Here is a 6,572-nt window from a genome sequence, read left to right as displayed (position 1 = left end):
ACATGAGGAGAAGTCTAAGATGACATTTTGCTTAGTTTAGCAGAAGCATTTCAGTGTCAAGCGGGAATGGAAATCAAACCACAAAAAGACAAAAATCAGACAGCAACTGAGTGTACCAAAAACAAAAGGAAAAAGGAATAGACGAGAAGGGGAAAAAGGGAAAATACTCAGATATAATGGCAATTACGGAGATTTCCTGGAACAACCTTATGCTGACCAAGATATGACAAAGGAATGGTTAAGGACAGGTGAACTGATACCAATATAACATGGCTAAGGGTAGTAGACTATGTACATGGTTTACAGTCCATTGAAAAAGTGGGAAAAGCAGACAAATACAGGCTCTATAAAACAGAACAAAAAAAGGCACACATCTTGTTGCTGGGTGTTATAAAGTCATGGCAGAAGGCCTGTACACTGAAAGACACAATGATGTGGCAAGATTGTTGTATTGGGGGAAGCAGCTGAGGAACATTGGAAACATGAACCACAAATCATTATACAGAATGGTGAAATTTGTATCTCATGGAATTACCCATTACCAACAGTTCAGAAAACTTGTTTTTGGTTTTTATCAATTTACATACCAGAAAGGGCAGACTGTGTCTGGTAAATGAAACAATAAGTCATTTTTAACAATACATTTGCTGAAATTATCACACCAGTCAACAGAAATCAAAAGGACTTCCTGTTTAAAAGAAACACTTTATTAAAATAATAAAACTGTAGTGATTGAGAGCTTTCATCCTGATACATGCGGACTTCATGAGAATCACCAAGCTGAAATAAAATACATGCCTTTTAAAAGCCAATTAAGACAGTAATAATACAATAGTGTTTCTTTACAACCAATTTTGAAGTTAAGGTCAATTATTTTTTAAGCAAAATACATATATATTTATTGTTTTGTGATTCTTTGTATTTTGTTGTTTACACTTTTTTTTTTTTTTTTGCTGCTAATATCTTTGTTGGTTACAGTCACTTTAAATTTTAAATTCATTCTGTCTTAATTAGCTGGTTTTTAAAAGTCATGTATTTTACTTCAATTTGGTGATTCTGATGAAGTCTGCTTGTATTATGATGAAAGCGCTCAATCACCACAGTTTTATTATTTTAATAAAGTGTTTCCTTTAAATGGGAAGTCCTTTTGATTTCTGTTGACTGGTGCGATACTTTGGTGGATTTTGGTTGCGTTTGTTAGTACTGCCACACTTATTTTGGATTATTTGCTGAAATTATGTAAGAGGCCAATACTTATACTGAATGAGCTCTCCCTCCATATTGCTAACACATTCCATCACACCCTAATGTTCTAAATAACTATCATGTATATGACATAATGTGTGCATGGGTACACTGTGGGAATAAGCTGTGTGTGTGCGTGTGTGCGTGTGTGTGTGTGTGTGTGTGTGTGTGTGTGTGTGTGTGTGTGTGTGTGTATGTGTGGTTTATGGTACTGTGTAAAACTATACAAAAAAGAAACTGATAGAAGGTACATGGAAACACTGATGCCATGATATTACTGACCACCACAATGACAACATAGCGAGACCCGACTAGCAGACTGCAGTAGTATTTTTTTAATACATTTGCTGTGCTTTAAATACAACATGTTTAACTTCTGACCATCAACATTAAGCTGGAAAAAATATTTCCTCTGCTGTCTGTAGTGATAGGAGTTTTTATGTAGATACCTGAGCCTAGCAAGATGTCCTTATATGACACTGAAAGTTCACATTGTATCTTGCTAGGTACAAATGAAAAGAAAAAGAAAATAATGTGTGTGTGTGTGTGTGTGTGTGTGTGTGTGTGTGTGTGTGTGTGTGTGTGTGAGATTCGCACTGTACTCATAGGAGAAGAGAAAATACCAGGAAGAGGAAGGGATCCTGTTGGATACCAGGAAGTATTCCAGGACAGAAGGCAGTGTTACCGCTTATGGATGCTTTTGTTATCCACAGGTTATGCAGAATTGCTGCTACTGAGGGACACTTATCCTTACAGACTTACTGAGAACTGATACAGAATGCCTGAGACAAATTCCTTTTTAAGTATGGGAACGTAATGGAGGAGATAGACTTTAAAAGAAGATGAGTAGTGATAGCTGAAGCATTTGTATTTTACTTTAAGCTTGAATCACAAAGTCCTTAATTTTTTGCTGATTTGAGATAAAGATATTTGCTGTTTTGTAGCCGGGAGCTGTCTCTCCCAGCAGGGTTTGCCAGTTCAGCTTGCTTCCCGCAGGAGTTCATTTAATTGGTTTGGAGACTTATTCAGTATTAATCAAAAGTCTCTTTGCTCAACTTGTGACCTTACAAATAGAAGTATTCTGCTTGAATGAAGCAAAACGGAAAAAATAAGAGGCAAGCATACTGTTTGACACACAACTGTTTTTGAGTATTTTTTACAGATTACTCATTGGTGTATATTTTTATTTATGAACCTCCTCAACTTATCCATACTGACATCCTTAAATGTGAGTAAGCCAGAAACTAAAGAGATGAATAAATATGACAGTGACTGACATTTTTTCCTGTAGGATTGATGCAAGCTTGTGGAAGATAATTATTCTCTTTTGTAGGTCCCTCATTAAACTTCACCCTGTTCATCCTGTGTGATAGTGTTAGGCATTATCATTTCTGTCTTTTTAAGGTATGGATTCAGAGAATAATTCAGATTATTCAGTATACAGATCATGGATAAACAACCATTTTTGTACAGTCTTGTTCTGTATGTTCTGTAATAAGAAAACATATCTTTTAAGTGAAATGGTAGAGACTGCATCATGTTTAATGGCTAATCGAGAAGGAAACATTAGCGTTGTATATTTAAGCTTGGGGGCTGCCTAATTTTAAAACAGCATCCATGACGTGCTTATAAGGTAAACCAAACTTCTGTAGCCCAGTTTACAAAATGATGTCTCTCCTTAATATAAAACAGTACAAAACATTCCTATTCATTGTACTGATTTATTTTTTCTGGTCAGCTCCCATGAGTTTGTATTTAAATGCATATATGTGTCTGTATTACATTGTATACGGAAAATGCAAAGGGTTTGCATGATGAAGAGTAGACGTGAAAGTAGGTTGGAGAGAGGAACAGGAAGAGATAGGGAGATCCTGTTCGGTACTAGGAAGTATGCTGGACAGAAGCTGAAGGAATTGGACACTTCATAGTACTGCCAACTGTGAATCTGACTCTGAGACTCAGGCCACACTGCAGTCCCTGGCTGCCAACATTTTGAGTATTATATCTACAAATAGACATTGCAGGCATTCAGCTAATTATGTTGGTTGACAAAAGTGACCATAGCTGATTTAGTTTAACCTTGTCTGTATACTGAATTGCAGTTAAGTAACTGGCTCCAAAGTTCCATGTGGATATTGCAACAACCTGATGTTGAGATTTTGGCAGCTGTGAAATCATACCTCTCAACCTCTTAGAGCAAAAAATCTGGACAAAGTCATGAATAATGGAGGGACAAACGCCCAACAATAGGGACAATTTTTAAATGTTACTCTTACAAACATAGAAAGTTGATGGAATAACATGTTTTACATTAGCAGGTATTTTCTGAAGGGTATGAAGTCTGACTCAAATGCCTGTCATTATATTTTTACTTCAGTCTAATGGTTTGCCAGAAAACCACAATTTTATTAAAAACAGACCAAAAATATGAGGCAAAAATCTGGACATTCTGCAAAAATCTCTACAGTTGAGAGGTATGTATACATGCAAACAACTGTTGTAGTGATTACATTTAAAAAATCAGCAGTATAGGGTGCAAAATGTGCTCTCATTACCTAGCAGGATATAAACTAAATTAGAAGAAAAGCATAATGTCACAAAGTTCTACAAACCATTACTAAAAAGCAAATTATTATAGGCTGTGCACTGCAGTGGCCTGACTCCTACCTACTGCAGAAATGTAATTGTTTTGGTTTTATTCAGGAGACTAAGATGTTTTAGGCAGCTTCTAGAACAGGTTTTACCTCTAATCTACTGCATATAGAGGGCATGTTGAGCTTACTGTATATGTTCCTTATACCATATTTAGGCGTTGTGCGCAGGAACATATGTGTTACGTGGCCCTGGCACTCTTCTGACTGTGAATCATATGCTGACTTTCTTTCTTTCATTTTTCAGTGCATCGGTTGAAAAATATGTAAATGCATCCTGTACTTTTGTATTTCACATAGGTTTATTCTGTCCACTCAAGTGGAAAGACCGTTATTATTTTGTAGCTGACATTTTTTTGTTGCAGCCATTTAAAAAGTGATGATGTGAAACAGATGATTTGTAAGATAAAGTCAAAAACTATGACAAAGATAAGGACTGCTTAACCAGACTAACTTGCCTGTATCTCTGCTTGTATGATAAGTTGCTTATCATAGATAATGATTAGTCTGTCCTGTTCATTATCAGAAATACTTTGCATTTGTCTCGTGCCTGTTTGACCTTTCTCACTACTTCTCAGACTGCTGTATCCTTAAATAGGCTATCCAAATTAGCCACTAGTTTATCTATGAAATTTTATTTGTTATCACTGTCATTAAGCTATCCCTATCTTAAAAAAATTTCCTTCTCACTTATCTCAAAGATGTTTCCTTCTTAGCCTGTGTAGATAGCCTGGGAAACTTGAATATTGCTGGTTCAGTGTTCTTATCTTCATTATTTTTAAATTTTAAACTTTCATCTAGTCTAGACATTTTTATATGAATTCTGAGACTGTGTAGCATTTCAACTCTCCTTTTCCCAACTGCTTTTTATTAAATGTATGCCCTGGTGAAGAAATGATCTCCAGAATAATTTTGCTTCCACACCAATGGCAGATAAATTTACAAAGACAATAAAGAATATGTTTCAGAGGACCATGACCTAACTGTTTCAGCAGTTATTTTTTGTGTGTGTTACTAAAGCTTTTATAATATACTTCCAAGACTACGTGGGTGGCTGCCTTGGTCTAACAATCAGATTATCTGTCACATACAAAAGCCCTGACCTTCCTGACATGTCTCTGTGCTACTTTGAGTTATATACTTCACTTTTCTGGGGATATTAAACAGTTCATTCTTTCAGAAATGATAACAGCAGCACTTTTGTTGTTATAGATAGTACGTAAGTGTGAATGGGACAGTTAGTATTACTGCTGCTCTAAGGTGCAGTGACCTCAGAGTAGGTATGTGTGAGTAGCAGAGGTGGAGCTGCAGGCGAGAAGCCCTCCTGCAAGAACTCTTTTTTAAATGGATGCAGTTATGTATCTATCATGTGGCCATAGTACTCTACCATGTGGCTATAATACTCTGTTGTCAGGAGAATCAGTCTTCTTTCACTACATTTAGACTGTCAGTACCACTTTCTGTTATTCACGACATCATACCATATACAGTCAGACCTGTGAATATAATAAATATTGTTTATAACATTTATGTGCACACTTCTTTACTTCCGCTTACTATACTGTTATCAGGAAATAATGTAAAAGTTTTGTAGTTAGCATTGTAGTTTGCTTTTGCTGCTTAGTGCCTTCTGTGTGGAGTCTGCATGTCCTCCCCTCGGTTGGGTGGCTTTCAAAAGACATGCGTAAATGGGCGTGCCTTTGTTGAAGGTTGGACGTCGAGCTGGCACTTCGGCATTCGTGAAAATCTACTGCCAATCATTAGTGGACCGGAGTTCCACTGTGGCGACCTCTAACCGGGAAAAGCCAAAAGACAAACAACAACCATTTGACATAACTTTCCAACCTGCCGTATGTGCTTTATTCCTTGGAATGCCTGTTAATTAATTTATTTATTTTTTGTCATTTCTATGCCTTTCTATTCAGGCTGTTGCTAGAAATGCTTTAAGAATCAATTCACTCAACTTTTTAACAAAGGAAACAGACACGCAAACATGCAAATAAAAAGATAAATAAAAACAAGTATTTTTTTTACTGGTATTGCAGTTTACTTTTAAAAGTACTGAACCTAGAATATATCAGGCCTCACATACTTCCAAAATGTAACCATCTGCAGTCCCTCATTTGCCGGGCCACATTCCTTTCTGTAGTCATGTAGTGAATACCATAGTTGATTTCCATAGTCAGAAGTACCACTAAATATTTCTATAGTTCGTTCATGGCTCCTGGATAAGGCCTGTCAGGCCTTATAGTTTTGTTTACTGTAAGTGTTACAGTTTCCTTGGAGATCATTGCTTCTTTTAATGGACCCAGTATTCTTATTTTCTAGTTTAACTATCATAGTATGATTTCTTGTAGTCTTCAAATTGTTAGGTTCATGGCCTTGTAGCAAATTATATATATTCACACATTCATGTATGTGTGCAGACAGTAATATAAAAAATGAGTACTGACTTGATAAATCAAAACAGATGACTAAGAAATCCATAAATAAGGAAATCTGGTGTTTCACTTGAATCATACCAGGCTTGGTAGTGATCTTAATATACAAAATATCCAATTTCTCCTCTTAAGAATAATTCTGAAACACTCAGATTTATGCTAGTACTTAAGAAAATAAAAGAACTTAATTTAGAATGGAGTGGATACTTTAACATATAAAGAATAACGAAGCAGT

The 6,572-nt window shown here is 36.0% G+C and overlaps 1 protein-coding gene across 1 annotated transcript in view; it reads left to right on the top strand.

The window, feature by feature from the left end:
- Nucleotides 1-6,572, top strand: part of RYR2 (ryanodine receptor 2) — a 6,224,161-nt gene that overhangs the window by 45,639 nt on the left and 6,171,950 nt on the right. The gene's annotated exons all lie outside the window — the stretch shown is intronic.

This window comes from Protopterus annectens, chromosome 1.part2 (genome assembly GCF_019279795.1).
Source record: "Protopterus annectens isolate FY-2018-M chromosome 1.part2, PAN1.0, whole genome shotgun sequence".
Taxonomy (NCBI): domain Eukaryota; kingdom Metazoa; phylum Chordata; order Ceratodontiformes; family Protopteridae; genus Protopterus; species Protopterus annectens.
This window is presented reverse-complemented; position numbering and strand designations above follow the sequence as displayed.